This window comes from Onychostruthus taczanowskii, unplaced genomic scaffold (assembly GCF_017590055.1).
Source record: "Onychostruthus taczanowskii isolate IOZ18803 unplaced genomic scaffold, ASM1759005v1 scaffold31, whole genome shotgun sequence".
NCBI classification, from domain to species: Eukaryota; Metazoa; Chordata; class Aves; order Passeriformes; family Passeridae; genus Onychostruthus; species Onychostruthus taczanowskii.
The window spans coordinates 699,505-719,564 of record NW_024500461.1 but is presented as its reverse complement, the minus strand read 5'-3'; the positions used below and the strand labels follow the sequence as shown (position 1 = coordinate 719,564).

Genomic DNA, 20,060 nt, shown 5'->3' with positions numbered 1-20,060 from the left:
ACTTTGCTGGGAGTTCCCACAGATTTGCCAATTTTTCCCAAGAACCATGGGACATGCTCCCTCTGTGGGCATATAAACCCTTTCTCCCGAGGGAGAGGGACAATTCACACGATGCCTGTGGCATCCAGGCCATGGATAATTTCCCCTGACTTTTTTCTCTTCTATTCATTCATGTTTCAATGAGAGTGGACAAAAAAAAAATCTCTGAAATAATGAGTTTAGAATGATACTGGGTTTTCTCAGCTAGTATTTTTTCATATTAATGGAACGCTTTGAATGGGAAGGAAAGTCAAAAGGGGAAAAAACAATATATGGTACAATGACTAAGAAGAAGCACAAATATCTTCTAGACTGCATAAAAATTATAGTTTCTATTCACTGACACAAGCAGTTGGGCCTTCTATCCTTCCTCTGCAAATGAACAAATTAAATTTAGGACATAATTTTTAAGGAGCAGCTAATGTCCCAAGAGAAATATTGGAAAACACTCTCACATTGGAAACAGTTCTGTTGGCATAAACAATATGGTTTGTAAGGTTTTTAAAATCTGATTTCCTTAAAAATAGGACTTTTAAAAAAAAGTTGATTTGCTACATAATGTCCACTCTTCAGCTAATGCTGATATTTTGTTACTCTCATCACACTTTCCATAACCCCACCAGGCTGCATGTTACTTGATGTTGTGGTCCAAGTCTTTATCAGCAGCCAGGACTTGAGAGGTGAGTAGCAAAAGGTTATTTGCTGTATGTTTCTGTGCAGTGTCTATGCCAGCCCTGACCCCAGCAAAACACATGTTAAAATCCCTTTTACTAAGGAGGCTGAGGATTGAGTGGTGGTGACTCTCCCAACACCAGCCAGCAGGTGCTGGCCATAGATGGGGCTGAGAAGCTGCATGCAATCCAGATGGGCTGTCAGAATGGCCATGAGAGCTGTCAACAGTTTAACCCTAAAAAGCTCCTATCACACTTGCCAGGGTCTGTCTGTGCCATGAGAGGTGCCCCAGAGCCAGTGCACACACACACAAAGCCCATGCCCATCACGCCACTTTGGGCTCGTGTGTCGCAGTGTAACAGGTGAGTTTGGATTACATATGTCCACCAGCATCTTTAAAAAAAGATACTGTAAGACTGGGTAATTTATAAATGAAAACACTTTTAATTTCATATTCAGTAATATTAGACAGATTCTCATAGGAATAATGGAGTCCAAGAATCCATTTATAGTGGAGAAGAAGGGGTTGATATTTATAAAAGTAACAATAGCCTGCCTAGAATGAAGAGAGTTAAATGGAGAGTGTAGCAAAGCAGTCTCAAAATAACAACTCTTCGCTGGTGTGCAATTATAAGAACATCAAGTTGCTACTGAAATGCTGAATTCAGAGAACCAGGGGGCTTTGGGAAGAAGGAAGTGCTGTAAGACTGTCAGCCAGCCAACGATTCCCTCACCCAAGAATCCCAAACTGAGGTTGCTGAACATGTAGAGCTGACAGTGGAAAGAGAAATGCTCACAGTGGCCTAAGGGCTATTCAGCCAGCCCATGAGTGTGCAATTCCACCCACAGTGCTTCCAACTGGAACACAAAAACAAATGTTACAGGGCCAGACGGGGAAAGTAGCTGAAAATGGGAGGAAAAAAAAAAGAAAAAAAAAGGCAAAAGTCTTATTTAAAATCAGCACAAATTAGTGCTTGTGAGTTTATGATTAAGTTTACTGCCAGAGCAAGGACAGCTGATCTGTCTGTTGTATCCAAGGTGTTAATTTCAGCACAGTTACACACAGGCAAAAAAAAAATATTTTCACAAAGCACAACAAATATAGGTTGAACCAACAGGAAAATGCACCTTGAGTTTTGGGCAAACACAGAATACTCTTGTGGAAAAGCAATGCTACTCAACCAAGCACCTTGTAAATGTCATTACATGGAAACTACATGCATCAAAGCAGTAAACCTTGTTCCCCTGTACTTGCACCAAAAGGGGAGGAACTGACTGCTCATGAAGTTTGAATGTAGAGAGGAGGGGGAGAGACCATGGCATTGTAAAATTTTAACACAGTGGAGAAGGGCACCTGCAATCCCAGATAACAAATAAAGAAATAAAAATGCATATTGCAATAGCATGCTTGTATACAAGTAGGAAGAATACAACCGCTGCTAAGATGAAGTAGGTATTTATATAAAATACTGGGAAGGTATTAATTTGAGCTGCTGATACAGGCAGACTCTCCAGGACAGGAATCCAGACTGGAACCAAAGCAAGCTGGCAATACCTCAGGCAGCGAATTCCAGCAGACTGCTGAGTTAGAATTTAGGTAATGCCTTTTGATGATGTAGAGAAAGGAGAAAATGAAATTGATGGCAGTGAAAATACCAGAAGATAATACATAGAGGCTTAGAGAGATTCGAAAGACTGTCCTCAAGTGAACTGGGGAGGAGGGAAGGGGGAATACACATGGACAGCCAGAAGAGTGAAGAGAGAATCAGAAGCACAGATTACAGAACACCCCAAACAACCCAAGTTAAGAAGCAGTTCTTGTGGGATGTCTTAGCTGAAAACAACAGGGCACATAATCATGTTCTGCACCGGGCTGTCAGTGAGTGCCTTGAAGCCCTTGAGAGCTGGGCTGGTTTGGGGGCAGAACTGCCCCAGCTCACTGAGGCACACACTGCTGAGTGAAGGCCTGTTTTTGTTATTTCCCTGTGCCCAGAACCCCAGCCATCACAAAGACCCCAAGCCCCAAATCCTACATCTGTGAGGCAAAATAAGTCCTAACCTCAAACTTCACTGAGGACAGATAGGCATTCCAGTATTACTGGGTAATAAAGAAAACCACGTCTGAGTGAGTGTCAGTATTCATTCCAAGGAATTCCTCAACCCTGAAACACAGAGAAAGTCTGTCAAAAACACAAGATGGTCTAACTAGCATATTAGCAATTTACTGTAGCATTGAATACAGCAAGAATAGCACTGAATATAGCAAGAATAGACATTTGTAGTCCCAACTGTCCAAGACAACATTGCTACAGAAAGATTTTATAGCTTCACTGACTATCAGCATGGCACTACTGTACTGTGATTGTCTTTACATGGAAAGAAGTGATATACCCTGCTAAGGGGTAATCTGTACTCTTCCACAGAGGGTTAGAAGCAACACACTCAAAACCAGGCAAAGTCAGTTATAAAGGCTGTCTCAGGTCAAGACCACCAATGGTCATATTGCTTAACCATGAAAATTTTCTTCAAATGCAGCAAACCCAGTTATGTCCCTGTATTCCAGCCATACCCTCACAGGCCAAAAAAAACATTAGGTGAGCTGGGAGAAGGAGAGGATAGAAAAAAAAAGAAAAGCAAAGCAGCAGGGAGTTTTATCTACCTGTGATCGAAAGGGTAGGAAACACTCAATTACCTTAGCTCATACAAATGAGTCACCAGAAAAATGCAAGCCATTATACCACAAAATAATTCTGATGCTTTTAATAAAAATCTAGCCCTGCCACTTTGTAAACAGCTTCTCTCACCCGGGTAAGCTTTCAGTCCCAGACAATGTGAAGGAGACGTGTCTTTTTATTTATTCTGATGATTGAACTACAAATAGCATAGAACTAATACTGCAGGAATGCTGCAGTAAAGAAGGCATAGAAAAAAATAATGTTACAACATCAGGGTAAAGCACCCTGATCTGAACTCTTCACAGCTGAGAAACCAACCATAGTTATGCTTTATCAAGATTGATATTTATTTTAAGAGCATATAAAGACTTTCAAGCTACATTTCCTTTATCATGGCTACATGTATAAAAGGATTTCATCAGTATCCAGTCCTCAGTCTCAACTTGAAATAATACTCAGTACTTTTTCTACCAGCGAAGTATATATAAACCCTAGTTCTCATTTTGTTTTCATTATTTTGCTGTTGGATTTGAGCTTCAAGGAAAAAACCATAAATGGAAGGAAGAAGGTACATGAATGCAATCTTGCTTTTAACCTACAAAACATGCATTAAGAATTATTTGGAGAAAACAGTCAACAGCTCTCTTTCCCCTCCTATTCCTGCCTCCCAACACACCCAGTGTCTGTTAAGTAGGATTTTGGGAATTCATACAGACTATTTGTTGCACCTAATTTTAGTGTGACTTAGGGGATCTAACTCTTTACTGCCTCAACACACAGACCACCCATCCCATATATGAAACCTAAGGCAATACAGTTTTTTTTTTTTAACCTCTTTTAATACAGAGGCTAGAAGAAATCTTTCCCTATTCCCTACTCAGAGCCATGGTTAGCTGATGGGCTTCCTGGCAGTGAGAAGACTCCTAGAACACTGCAAGGCAAGAAATGCATCTGCTGAGGGAGTGGAAAGGGCTATTCTGCATTATGCTTCCCAATATCGTTGGGAAAACCTGTTTTGTTTTGGATTAAATTTAACCACAGTAAGAAAAACGAGATCAAAAGCAGATTTTACTGGGATGGGCAATATCTTTGTCTTAATCCCATCATGAGAAGTTACAAGATAGGCTAAATTTGTCAGCAATTTCAACTGAGTTCAGCTAAATTAGATCTGTTTTTCAAACATGACAGCTCAGTGAAAACCTATTTTTCAGAATCCCCAAACCCCCCAGGTTTTAGAAGCCTGAAGGTCAGATTTTTAACTTGAGTACTTGCAGAGGAAAGGCTGGGAGGCTGCACGCCTGCTCACATTCCTGTCGATTGCACATAATGAGAAGCAGTGACCTGAAACTTAAGGCAAATCTTTGGACAAGAGTAACATTGAGATTATGTTTACTGAAGAGTCATGGAAGTGCTGAAGTCCTTGGGAGAACAAACTGTTTACTTTGTTTTTTAACTCCAGACAAGTTACAAGAAAGAACAAAATGAGGAGTTATTTAAGAGCTAAGATTCAAGGAAAAGAACAAGTGTTCAAGGCCAACACCATCTGCACAGGAACACTCTGCTGCTGAGAATATTAGTTCTGCTATAAGACAAGAGGACGGATAACTTGAAAAATGGTGCCATCAGGTGAAAGGTGGAAGCATTTATAATACAACCAATAGCTCATGTCCCAAATTCTTCTTCAAATTGCCCCAGTCAGTTAATGGCACAAATGAATATTTGACTGACATGTTCACCACTGATTCTACACCACTTTAGTTTAATAGTCAGTCAAACAACCTTTCAGAAATCCAAGGGTCCATGATAGTTTTCAGCTCAGATACCTGCTACAAATTTCTACAGCAGACAGCCAATTTGGTACAAAAGTGCTGGAGTGTGCCTCGCTGACAAACCAGATTGAATCTGGGCAGCTCAGCATATTTCTGCCTGCTGCTCCATTGAACAAGATCTTGATGCAGTCTAGTCAGTGGATCATGATCTGTAACAAAATCAAATAACTTGAATCCAAAAAGCATATATGAATTTCTGAAACCCTTGGGCTCTTCAGAACTGAAAGAAGGAGTATTTGAAAAGACAAGCTTGAGTCTTTTAATGGTTACTAGATGAGGAGGAGGATGCTAGAGAAGGGAAACTGCTGTTTTTATTTGTAATCAATAAATGGAAACCATAGTAAAGGAAAAGTGGATGACGCTGCTTCCGAGCCAAGGTAGTACTCACTGTATAAAATAGAGAACAGAAATTATTTCAGTAAAACTAAGCTCATAAAACAGTACTCTTTTCAAGCTGCACTCATCAAAGTTACAATAGATTTTCAGAAGTATCAAGTACTTGTAGATTCTCTGTTTTCAAAGGCACCTAGCTCCTGTTAAAAATCACTGGTATGAAGATGAAGCAATCAATTCCCCTGGAATCCCAGGCTTCAGCTTTCCTCTGGAAACTCCTATTGAACATTTCTTTGCATTAGTCAGTATCTAGGTGACAATAGGCTTCTTTTTTCCCTTTTTTTTTTTTTTTTTTTTTTTTTTTTTTTGCTTGTGAACAAAGACAGTCAAGACATTCACTCAGCAGCAATAAGAAATAATTTAAATTATTTCTGTTTACTGTATATGCCACAAATGGCAATCAGCAAGCAGTGATATTAAACTTGTGGGTTTCAGATAGACAAAACATTCTCCTATTAAAAATGAAGATCAAAACATTGAAAAGAATGTACTAAGGAGAACTGAGATTTTAAGTTAAAAAAAGGGCCCCATTTAACAAACGATAAACCTGCTTTTCTGATACTTTTAGGAGAGAAGGAGAGAAAGGGGGGGAGAGAGAGGGAGTGCCTCCGGTTAGCTTGCCATTAGCACAAAGGAAAACAATTGCAGGGCTTAGTGAGGATTGAGCTTTAACAAATACTTATCACAAAGTAATGCCACTGCACACTATTGTTCTGTATTTGGAATGAAATTAATTTCCAACTCCACATTAACCTTTTAGAGACCCTGCTTGGTAGAAGAATTTAATCCTTTGGATTTTGGTATGTCACCAACAAAGGCCATTTCTAAATTTGGTGTGTTTGATAAGACTATTACCTGAAGAACTTTTATTAAAGGGAAAAAAAAAATCAGTTTATTAACAGTGGGTATTTCAAACCACTGAAAAGTTTAGTGTTGAATCAAATAGGCAAGAAAAACAAAATAAAATCTAGGTAATCCTAAGTTTTTTTTCAATTCTTGTAACATATTATTCTTCTGTCCTATTATTAATCCACTGATACTGTGACAGCATGCTCTCGAGCCATACACTAACATAAAAAAACATTATTGTGATGAAGTAAATATTTTCTAAACTTTTTGAAAAACAGGCCTTCCAATGTGACCAAGAAAGACCATTCAGCTGGGTGATGGGCCTTACCATGAAGAAAGGGAAAAGTGGTGATTTAGTCAGTAGCAAAAGCAGGAATTTCAGCACATGTGGGGAAGCCCATTTTCTGGTCCTTATTAGTATTAATGCAACAACTGTCTTTGTTTGCCTCTGCAGGACTCTCTCCCTGCTGCATTCCAGGAGCTGAGAGGAGCCCTCTGGAAGTCAGACAAAATCTGCTGTCGCTACCATATTAGGAATCAAACCGAGTAGCAAAAGCCTCCGGCTGAGCGGAGATAAATCAGCAGGGAACGCGTTTGCCTCCCAGCCAAATGAGTAAAGCCAAGTGATTGAGGAAACAAAGTAAATAATAATTTTAAAAAAATCCTGAGCAGTAGGAGTGACTGATTCCTTTTTACTTTTATCATGCTTCTTACTGAAGTATTGGTCCAAACCAGATTTACAGATATGAGCACACCCTGTTCCCTACATTTCTTTATTGCTGTGGAGTGAAATAATCCCAAGACGCATATCAGTGATCAGCTTCAAATGTTTTTAACACATTCTTTTTGGCTGGAAAGACAGCATTAGACCGCAGTGGAGTTTAAATTGCTCTTGACATAAATTTTGGTTTACAGCCAATCTGGTCCTTCCACCAAGATTTCCCCTAACCACAGACACAGTCACTCTTCCACTTGTGATCAGCCTTGCTGTAGTCCATAGAAAATCTCACCTGAAATACAATGGTTGCTAATGATTCAGCAGTTTCTAGAGGCAGAACAGAGGACTTGCTTTTACACTTTGTATATGTGCACGGATCTATTCTGAGCATTCCCTATTAGAGAAGGTCTATAAGGTAACTAATCTATTATGGCATTGGCAAAGGGATGCAATTCCATGTAGGTGTGATTGAAATCTATAGATTTTGTACCTGCTTTGTGTGAATGAGGGTTAGATCTGCAAGGCATGCCAGTTCATAGCCTGTAAAAGGTGGGAAAGTTTTACTTTGCATGGTATGGAGTCCAAACTCAGCACGATGAACTGTCCTGTGAAAAGATCTCTGTCTCTACTCTCTGCACTGCAGCTGCTGTGAGACAGTGGATGCTCACAAGATGCAGGCACTGCAGATGCCATCCCAAAAAAGAGGCAGGACTGCTGTGCCTGTACCCACGTGCCAGCCCCACATAAAAGCTGAAGTGCCATATCCCCTCCTGCTCCTCAGCAGCCCAAAGCACACCCATCCCACCTCCCCTCATGCTGCACAAGTACACACCCCACTGCAGATCAGGAGGCTTAAAAAATCATGGTATAGGTAAGTTCAGGTTTCTATTTTGAAATCCAGAGAATATTTCTTCTTAGTACATTATTTCACAGAAGGAAAACAGTCTGAAGAGTAAGAAAATGTAACAAGATGGATACATTGTTAAGCCACTGTTAAACAACACCAGCATTTCAGCCTTGGTAACCTTGCACGTCACTTGTGATTGCAGTCTTTGGTTGTAATGGGTAGGAAACTGTCACATACACACATTTTTCTAATCATCAGCCATTGTGCTCCCATGGCAACCCTTTTCTCACCCAACCAAAATAAATGGGGTGGTCTCCCCACAGATCCTAATGCAAAGTGCTGCACAAATAGTGGCAGAAATAATATTTTGCCCATGGAAATATTACCACCTCTTTTGAGAGGAAGGTGGTTGCTGAAAGGTGGTAGGCTAACAATAAAAAAGAAGATTGCATGTATTGCCTTGCATTCATTCAGGGGAAGAAAATTGGTAGGATTCTGTCAACCAGCAGGTTGTCTCGGTAAAAATAAAAATAAGCAGTGGCTGAGGGAATGCAGAAATAACATGGTACCCATGGCTTCCTACAGTTTTTGAGACAAGAAAAAAGCTTCAGCTTCTTAATTATACAGTGCTCACCCTCTAGCATATTGATTTCATTGTTACATTTTCTCCTTTCTTGGTAAGACGCTGTGGTTGAATGCTGTTGTCAGCTCCTAGTGTGTTGTTTTTCAGAAAGCCTGTCTTAACTGCTCAAATATCCACGGACTACATCAACATTAGCAAATAAAAACTGCATATAACACAGCTGAAGATGCACCAATATACTTGTATTCACCCTCAAAATCCAAGAAGGTAAAACAGAAGCTTATGGGTCCTGACATCAGCCAGTGGTATAAGACCATAAATATTCACAGGGTGTCACACCAGTAAGCATTTATCACCAGTGGGAGCCTGGAAACTGAACTCAGGGGCCTGGGAGAGCCCTCTGGCTGAAGGTAAATTCAGGCTGATTCACTAAAAGGCAATGTGGTGGCACCTAGAGGATGGAATTGGATAGTTCAGGCTACAATCACCTTGCTGCTAATTTGAGTTCATTTTTCTTTTTTATCCGGAGTCAACAAGGACGTTGCATCCCATTTTCTCAGTTATGTTTGTGTCTGATAAGAAATTCTGGTGTGCTGGACAGAAGTTTAAGGACAATAGAGAATGCTGGGGTTTGAAGCTCTGTCTGCTTCCATTTCAAGCTATGGTTTAAAATTGGTATCTGTGCTACCAATTGAAGGGAGACAGCACAGACAAGTAGGGTGGAGTATTTAACCGAGATCACACTTTGAATTAAGTTCACTAGATTTTCCTTTGCAAGACAGTTACCACGTATTTTGCCATAGACACTGCTCATCTATAGGGAAGTACTGTTCAACCTAAGGAGTAACACATTTACAGCAAAAGTTGCAGGTTGCACAGAAAAACAGTGAAAAGGTGTGAAAAATTGAGCTTTCATACTGCTAAAAATTTCTGTCAATCAACTCTTCCTCAAACCTGATAGAACATAAACTCTGAGTCTTACTGTCACACATTTGGTATCTCAATGAGGTTTTCACAAAAGAATGGCTTAGTGTGCCTTTCAAGCTCTAAAGTGAGCTCTGTTATATAAATTTGCCTACAACATGTTATGCAGTGCTCTGCAGCATTTCAGATTTATTTTTCCTAGCATCCCTGTCATTCTAGCCATAGCAAATTCCAGGCAGGGATCTAGGCAAAACCCACAGAAGCTTTTCAAAGGCTTTTTATTTTCCTGCTTCTCCTTAAATTATCAGCAACTTTTAAAATAAACTTTTGAACTTGCCATAAACATGTCTCTGTATGTTAAAGTACTGTCCTTCACCCAACCCCTGGCTGTGAAAATACAGTAGATCACAAAAAGAATTGACATGTACTTAAAAAAAAACCCCAAACCCCCTATACTCCAGCTTCATATGTTTTACTTTTTGTAAGTAAAGAGGTGACTTTGCCAACCATTTCTAAAGGATTAAAAAGCCTGCTGTGTCATCTCATATATCTTCGTTCAGTTTCTAATGCAGCCAGAGAACACAAAGGCTGAGAGAAAACCTTTTATCATTTGCAGTTATCGACTAGGCCAGAATACAGTATTAGGAACCTTAGAAACTTTTAGCTAAAACTTCTTTGCTTTGAAGAATGACTGATCTCCTGAGTGAAGGAAAGCAGTCTACCCTCAAAAAAGGTTGTTATTATTATCCAGAAACGTAACACATTTTAGGGAAAAATTGTTGGGGGCACTTTGAATGACAACCTATTTTCTACGGCATTGACACAACAGTCCAAACTTTTCTGGATGTTTCTAATCACCTTATACACCAGCTTTGGAAGAATTTTAGCTGCCTTCAATAATTGGACTTTTAGATAAAAGGTCTTCAGTAAGGCCTTTTATTAAAAAAAAAAAAAAAAAAGAAAAAAAAAAGTGTATTTATCAGAAGACAAAGGCAATTTAAAGGAATTGTAACTTCAGTGAGAAAGTTAGTGTTTTGTCCTGAGGCTCTTCATCCAAGATGCAGCTGATCTTAAAGTTATGGTTTTCCAGCAAATGCAGGCAGAATCCTTTTCTCCTTACAGCCTCTTGCTCATGCACCATGGCAAGAGCAAAGTGTAAAGTCAGAGGTAAAGGCTGATATTTAATGCCAGAGTACATCCCCAAACTAGGTGCCAAGATCTTTGCATAGCAATCATAGAAAATACTATACTCTTAAATTTGAAACTTATATATATATAAAGAATCTATTTTAAAAACTTTTCTATTTGAATATGATTCCTGGGGTTAGGTTTGCTTTTCCATCCATCTTCTCTTTCAGTATGGATCAGAATCTTGACCTTATTCAAAGGCACCAGTCTATTTACTGACCAGGGGTAACCCACTGAAGAATTCTGGCATTGATTGATAGTCAAGCCAGCAATCAGCTCCTGCAGATATTCCATAAGTTGAGAAGTGAGACTGCAAAATCATTGCGTGGAAACTTTAAGAATATTCACTGCTGCCAACTCTGGTGATTTTATCACAATCCCTGAGATATTGAGTATATTTCTTGAAGCTTTAGTTTCTCGGCATTATGTTACCATCAGGGATTTGCAGCTTGCATTTCAAATAAAAAAAAACCCCAAACCTTCTCTAACTCTCATGGCTAGAAATAAAAGTCTGAAAGCATTGAATCCAAAGCTTGAAATCAAAAGTAATTTATTGAATTAATATACTTAAAGTATATCTATTTTTAAGTCAAGAGCAAAAATCTGGGAACCTAGGTTTGGCAATGTCACTACTATTTCCTTTTTACAAACAGCATGCTCTGAAACTGAGCTGCTTGTGACCTTTTTCTTATGTATTATTTCCCATTGCAACCATTGTGAACTTGCAGTGATAAAAGCTTTAAAAGCATAATTGAGAAGGGCTTTTACTTCTAGCTTTGCTTGACATTTTTCCCAGGGAATTTTCAGAACGGAGTGAAATCAGAATCAACCAAAACAAAGTCTTCAGAAAATTCACAGTGTCCTCCTTGGATCACTCACATACTGAACAGAGGAAAACATCAGAACCGACATGGAAACCCAACCAGAACTGTACTGGTTGACTCTGTCAGGTCAGCATGAACTCACTCAGGTTGCCACCATTTTGGTAAATATTTTTCTAGCTACTGCAATCTGTATTACACTGTTTTTACTGTTGGGAGATTTATCACTATATTTTCTATAGTCCTCTTCCAGCTCTAAGTGCAATAGAAAGCTCTTTTCTCCAGTGTTATTTAGGTTTCCTCCTGGAGAGAAAATAAAGCAATTTAGAAGACTAATCAGACAAAAGTAGAATTTTGAAGTGCTGGACACAAAAAACTCTCCCTGCAGTTTCTACAGCAAAATAGCTGTGCCACGTAATTCTCAGATGCTGCTGGTTTATTTTGCTTTAGTGTTGTTGAAAAATCAACCTCTGAACTGAGCAAGTGTGAAAGAAGGGTGACAAGCAAAGGGAACGGGCACAAGACAGCACTGACTCAAACATGACTGGGAGCTCCTCAAGCAGGTGGTCTCAGGGGGTCATGAGGTGAGCAGCACCTGGGTTGTGCTCCTCCTGTGGATCACGCAGGAAGATTCTGTCCTTCTGTGCTGTTTAGTAAGAGACATGGGAAAGAAGCATGGGAAAAGCTCTGACTGCAGTTTAACTATCATCCCAAAGATTCCTGACCAAACCAATCTGGTACCCCTCATGCAGATGTGCAGCACCTGTAAAAATCTGCATTTTTTCATGCTGAACTATAAACCCAGGTTTCTTGCCCTGTTTTATTAATGTGGATTAACAACTTGGATCATATTCATCATGTTTCTCCTGCTTTCTCTTTATGTTCTAACTGTAGAAGGTAACTAGCTCATACCTGTTTATATTGTGCTCTATAAAATTGAATAAATCTCTTTAAGAGAGACTTTCAGGGAGCAGTAAATATCCAGATCATCATTTTATTGAATTGATTCATAGCACAGGACATTTGAATTCCATGGATTGTTGCCATGGCTGCAACCTGACTGAAGACATTTCCTTCCAGAATTCAGCAGACAAGCTCCTTTGTTTATTTTTCATTAAATTTTATCTGTACATGTAAAAGATAAGGGGCAGCACTGACCAGTCTGTTCTTTAGCATGCATGTAGTCTATTTCACCACATTATTACTGCACCAAGATAGTATCTCCTGGCCAAACTAAAGAGGATCTTTTAGAAGGACAACAAACCAGATTTATGGACTTCTGCTGGCTCCATTAGCTCCTATGCTCTAAGTTGGTTTCACATTAAATCTTGTGGAATTACTCTCTTATTACTTGTATTATCAACTGTCCTCATTGCTCTGAGGGCCTTTGATAGAATTTAAAGAAACCCAACAAACGCAAAAATCTCCTAATAGCTACGTCTGAAAGTGATACAGTCTTTCTTCATGTAAGGATTCTGAAAGTTTCTGCTTATGTGGTAGCATTCACACATGACTTAATTTTCACCATTTCATGCTAAGTACTGAAAACAGCACATTAACACAGCTATTGCAGAGCACAAAAATTTGATTTACTAATTGAGAAAAACTTTATAGTTGAGCAACATTACATTCAGTAAAAATTTACAGAAGTATTCACAGCTATTACAAGCTACTCATGTCACCATAGATTGAGCTTGGTACAATGATGATACCAGAATATACTAAGCTTCCTTTAAAGAAACTAACTTTTCTTACCTGTTGATTGCCGTAAGTTTTTCTAAATCATATTTAGAAGAAACACTGCAAAGGTTCTCTCTATCTTTGTGGTACTCTGTAGGTTTTCCCAAGAGTAGAAACCTTGGTAGTAATGAGTTTCAAGGAAGCTGGAGTTTTGAGGAGCCCAGAGGAGGCTAAAGCTAGCCCTTTTTATAAACTGTTGTCTTGATTTCTTAAACATTTCTGTAAACATTGTAATTTTCACAGAATCACAGACTATGCTGAATTGGAGCCCACAAGGATCATTGAGTCCAACTCCTGACCCTGCACAGCACTATTCCCAGGAGTCACATCATGTGCCTGAGAGAATTTCATGCCATTCTAGCCTGTAATGGAAATTAAAAAAAATATTTTCCACAATCAGTGTTTGACAGTCCTTCTCTGGCACGATAAAGTAACTCTGTTTTGCACAAACAAGGCATCCCAGTTGGATTTATTGTCAATTAAAAATGCTGCATAGAAAAACACTTAGATAACCTGAGAAAGAGGAACTGGCTAAGTCTGTTGCAGACTGAGTTATGGCAGAACAGGCACATGGGCAGTGCACACGAGGTGAGTCAGTGGGACTTTTGTTTGAGTAACAGCTCTGCATGGCACACATAAAGTAAAGGCAGGCACAATTACAGCATTTATGCTTGTGGAAACACAATTCCTCAGCTAGTGCTCAAGAGACAAAGACCGCTGATCAGTGAAAATTATGTGGCACTCTCCTACAAAAGAAGAAAAAGGACCACGCTGTGTTACATATTTAGATGCCAGCCAGCACCCTGCTATGTCCCGATCCCAGGCTCAGTCCCCAGGCCACAAAAACCAATTGTGCTGCCCAAAGTGCCTTTGAAGCAACCCCAGTGAGAAACTGATTCTAACAAGGCAAAGACAAGGAGGCACTTCAGACAACATCAGATAATTTAAAACTCTGCACAGCTCCCTGCTAGAATAAATGGGCACATCTTCGTCATCGTTGGTGAAATTTTATCTGTTCAGATAAGCAGAGAATTAGGCCAATAATGCCCTACCAGACTAAATTATGTAACTACTTATCTGTAAAGGTTACTTTTGTTATCTCTTTAATGGAATTATCTCCACAAAAACAGTTATTTAGCCACTTAGTTACAAAACCATGTAGGAACACCAGAATTTCTATCAGCAGTTTATGATTGTCTTTCATTATTAATTCCAATTGTGCTATATAGTGATAATGAATCACAACAGGGGCACTGCTTCAGATATTGCAGCACAGGATATCCACCAGACCAGAACAACTACCTGCTGCATCAGGATAATTCTGACACACTTTTGTCTTTTTTGGTGACTTTTTTAGGGTTTTTTGTTTCCTGTTTATCTGCTCTCAGCTTCCTAATCTAAGCAAAACAGATGATAACATTTTCCTCTTTGATAAAAGCCCTAGTGGTGTCTCAATTTATTTTTGAATTAGTCTGCCTGTCAATAGTCAGGTCCACTAGACACACCCAGACCAGCAAGTGGAAAGACATACTTGATGGAATTTGAAAAGTCAACCCTAAACACACCACCCAACATCTAAAATACTGGGATCACTCCTTGAACAAATTATGTGACATACTCGGTTGTTCAAAATAATGGCATTAACTTTGTTTTAGACCTGGTCACAGTGCTTTGCACTTGGCTAACTGTTTACATCTGTGCTGAATTTGTGTAGAGCCATGCCTTTACCATCCAGTAGCATTTTATATCATCTTTCACACACACCATCATGATTGAACAAGTCTTTCATTGAACTAGAAAATCAGGTTCATGTTCATCCCTAGACCAATTCCCTAATAATGATTTTTCCATCTTGCAGTCTGAAGTTCAATTTAAGGACCAAGAACAAATGAAAAGTGTATTTTCCCCCATGAGAATTTGACTTGTTCAGATCAAAACATCAACATAAATATATGTTAGGAATGTACTGTTCTTATTTATATGTGAGTTACTCTATACTTGCTCCTTCCTTCTCACTTGAGGAGGATAGTCCATGTCCCCTTCCAGCATCTAAAAACCCCACCTTACCTTGCACCAAGGAAGAAATTTACTGTTGAGACTGTAACCTCTTTTTTGCAATCTACTGCTCATGCATATTAGGCATGACAGATGCTGCACACACTTTTCAGGCCCTTACAGCAACAGCTTCAAGTCCATAAGAAGGCTGCTCAAGTCTAAAGTCAGCAGTGCTTTCCACAGTGGTGGAGTCCATGGATATGTACCTCCTACAATATGTAAGATATGCTGCACATCCATGTATCTGTATGCATAGAGAAAGGCACTGTGCCTGCTTACTGTCAGGAAAAAAAATAGAAAAAGATTTTATGGCACACTTTTTATAAAGGAATCTGCTAATATATGGGCTGGATTTTATACTGATGTAATTTTCTTGGCATGTCATTTTTCAGAACTAATGATCATACAACTGTGACCATAAAATGCTAAATTAACATGTTCTACAAAATAGTTTAATTTATCTTTGAGACTTAAGTAAGTACTTAAGGATGCTGAAATTGAACTACTTTGAAATATTCAAAAAAGCCCTAGTCCTCAGCAGAAACAAACAAACAAAAAAAGTTATTGTTTTCTATACTTCCACAATAGGCATGTTACAGCAAAATCAGTATTTTTATAACCATTTAAAATGCTTAAAGTAAGAGCAGAATGTGATGGCATTTTCAGAATGGTTAAAATGCTCCTTAGTTCATGAATATTCTCAGTGGCAGAGCACATTAGTCCAAAGACTGTTGTTATCTCAGTTGTTCTGGTACTCTGAGACCCTGCTCCTACCTCCAGCTATCTGCCACAGAAAGGCTCAGGTTATTGCCCTGCATTTGCTAACACGTTCTGCCCTTTCAGGTGGGCAGCCAAGGATCTGCCTGGCACAACAAGCAGAGCTGTGTGAACAAAAGGAATTACCAGCTATTTCCTAATCTCCTTTCTCTTGGTCACACAGTAATATGAAATTCTTATTCTCTATACATGGAGGATAAGTAAAGATTATAATAATTCTTAAAGAGAACATCTTTCTCTTCTGTTGCATGAATTTTACTGATGTATGGAAAATAATGAGAAGAGTCCATTGTAGCTGTTCTTGATCCACGTCAGATCTAATGATCTGTGGATTTTGCCTTTTTCTGTTGTGCTGTTGTCTATTTGTTTTTTTTTTTTTTTTAATTATTGGCACCAAGCTCTCAAGTTTTTCTTATATAGGACTGGAAAATATGTTTTTCCCTAACTTTCAAGATTCTTCTTTTGCAATGTATGCTTAGCTGGAAAAACACTCTGTTTAAACTGATGTTCAAAAGTTTCCTTGCAGGCTCATTTTGAGACTGATATCATTCCAGAGAGGGATTGCATATATTTTAACACTGAAAAAAGCAAACACAAAAATCCATACTGCTTTTTTCATCTGATGGATATTTGTACTAGCACAGCAATATTTACATGACATAGAAGTCAGAATTTACTCACAGCTGGAGGCTAGTATTCATGACACTGCTGGCTTCCCATCATGAACTGTCTGCGTTGGAACCTGATCCATGACCAAGACTACTGTGCACAAATAAACAATAACATGATCACTGCACTGAAGAATCATAGGCTGAACTGTCAGAATAACGCCAACTACTATCACATTGCAGGTTTTGGGTTTCTTATAAAGACAAAATGTTTTTATTTTACACTCCAACAAAAGCATTTATTAGCAGCTCTCAGAGTTATGCTTAGCTTAATTCAAGTTAGGCATCTGATATCTGTATTTCAGACTGACCTCACTTTTTGAGGATAAGAATGAGTTGGAGAAGGAGAACAGCCAAACACTATTTCAGAATTTTGGTATTAAGCACCCTTTATACAAACAAAATTTAAAAAATATTGTCTGGGTAAGCCAGGAGAATGTCACGTAAGTGTATCAGACAAAGTGATGTCCTTCTTTCACGCCTGCCATGAAAGCAGAATAAACATGATAGAGGTATTTGTTACTGTTCCAATTCTGTGATGGTACTATACACTGGGGTATGTTAAACTGGCATGATAAAATGTGGGCATAGTTCTTCAAAATAAAAGTATTTTTGTGCAAAAATTTTGTTTTCTTTCATCCACAAGGCAATTAATAAAGTGATAAAAAAAGTATGCAGCCAAAAGTGTTGAAATGTGGTATGAACTGGCATCATTATTGGGGAAGCCATAAAAAGGAGAAAAAGAAGAAATGCTAAAAGCATTACAAAAATGGTTGCACAAGTTTCCATAAAACATGCAGCTAGACAAAATAGATGGGAAATATAGTCACAGGCTTGATTTTTTAATACTTCTAAATCAGAGATTTCCAGTTGCTCAGTTTAAATGCCATCAATACTTGACAAAGTAAAAGATTGTCACTTAACAAAAAATTCTGCATCCATGCTTGATAATTTGGGGTATATGCATACTGATCTCACACAGATGCAAATGTCTTCTGGGATTGGCCACAGATGATGCAGAATGCTAATTTAATATTGTACAAGGGGAACATTTGTTCATTTCTTCCAGGATGTCTTGGTTATAAGAACTACAGATTATTCTGATTTGGGAGCAGTGTGGGAATGAGAGAGGATGACACCTGTTCAGTACCACTTCTGCAAGAGGTTACTCCCACACAGGGGATTTGCATGATAATAGAAAAGCAGTATTTTCAGGCTTTGTTTACTACAGAAATACCTATGTACTACAGATTACTGACCACAGCACTGAGCATAACAAACTGGAACCCACACCTCTGCCCACATTTTCATCTGTCACAGCTATCACTCTTTTAATTTCCTTTCCATTACTGCTACAACAGCTGTGCTGCTATATGCATTTTCTGCAAAGTTATACATATTGCATGATTAATCATTTAAATAATGAAACATCAGCTTCACAATATTGTTCCTATTTCTTGTGTGATGTATTCTCAGGTACCCATGACAGACCAAAACACCATCCTGGCAGTGAAAGTATCCTTAGATATGTCTAGCATGATTCACTGGTGTTTTTGGTAACTGGAAAGTTTGAAAAATTTTTTCTAGTCATTTCACTAAGGGAATGTTTGGCTGATGCCCCTCAGAACTACTGGATGACTCACAGCTGCCTACCTCCGAGAAGCAGTTCAGCAGAAATTACTGTTCTGTTTCTATAGCAAACAGAAAGGACCGAAACCGATTTCTCCTGGAAAATGTAAACCCAATGCACACAATTTCAGAAAGTCGTGACACTACCTACTCTTAAAATGATACGGTTATTTTAAACCTACACTAATGCTAAGGCAAATTTATTTTGCCCTCCTCAAAATAAATGGCCATCTTGCATGCCCAGATCAATAGCAGCTCCAACACTTCCAGCTCAAACCAGCCAAGATCTTTAGTCAGGACTGTCGCTTCACAGAATAAAAATGAACCAGAAAGCTAGAAAGCCATTCTGCAGTTTGGGGAGGCATGTGGATTGAACCCTCCCTTAAATCCACAGCTTGGCAGCCTGGACTGCAAGGTCTTCTCTACTTGTCCTCTGGGAGAGAAGGGAGGCAAGGGCTGCAGGAACCTCATGCCATCCTTCTTGTTATTTGCTTTCCTGTGGGCTTACAGAGCTCCTCTTATTGCCAGACTACAAACACATTCGCTCCATGGCTGTAACATTTTCTGTCCACAGCATGTGAATAGACAGGCAGGGGACACCAGCTCTTCAGCTGTGTGGTGAGCATATTTTCTGTTCCATGATGGGAGAAAGATTGGAGAATTTAAGCCCTGGTGTGCTCACATATCAGGTGAATAGTTCCTCATTGCTGCTTCAAATTATAGACTTCAAGCTCTTTAGAAGAGCTGTGAACATGTGAAAGCTGCAATGCAGTTATTTTTCAGTTTTCCAGCTATTTCTGTATTTCACTTTTTAAATTATCTTGTTACATAAAATGAGCTTATCCCCACCCACTACTTAGCATCCTTCATTTCATATCCCCCTCTCCCCCAACTTATTACTAAATCTTTTCCCAATTTTTGCCTTTTTTTTGTAACTTTGGGCTATTTTATTTAAGAGACCTTCATATATATCATTAATCTCTAAAGATTTCCTGTATAATTCATTTTATTCAGGTTAAATATTTTGGCTGATTTCAGAGTTAACAGTTAACAACTTAGACTGATGTACAAAGAGTCTCTTCCACACCCTCACGTCCAGTTGACTCCATGCTCTGCATAACTAATAATAAATGTCCAAAAATGTATGTATTTGAGATTAATCTGATCGATCTATTTATGCAATCCAATCAATCTGTTTGTCTTTAAATATGTTTGTATGCTGTTATTGGCATTTAGGTACCTCCTAAGACTAAAATTAATGATACTCACAGAGACTTTTCAGGCCCCAATTACTTGTGTGCCGCAGCTGCCACTAAACTGAGTAAAGAGTCTGTGTTGCAGTACAGAGAATAGAGACAATGTATTGTGATGTGGATGCCATTCCTGTGCATTAGCATAGCAGCTGAGAGCATGAAGTGTTTATACTGTGCTAACTTAAAAGAACCAGCTTCATTCCCATGTAATACACAACTAATAATTACACTGAAAGGCTGCAATTAAAGCCCTATCTGAAAGCTTTTCAGACCTACAGAATCCCAAAGAAGAAATGGCCAATGTCAAATAAAGATTAAAATAAAAAGAATTTGATAAAAACCTTAATTAAAAGTGTGTCAGAACAAATACATCTCACTTTATGTCTTGAAGCCCATTAAA

The 20,060-nt window shown here is 38.8% G+C and overlaps 1 protein-coding gene across 1 annotated transcript in view; it reads right to left on the bottom strand.

The window, feature by feature from the left end:
* Nucleotides 1-20,060, bottom strand: part of SYT1 (synaptotagmin 1) — a 241,185-nt gene that overhangs the window by 9,998 nt on the left and 211,127 nt on the right. The window lies entirely within an intron of this gene.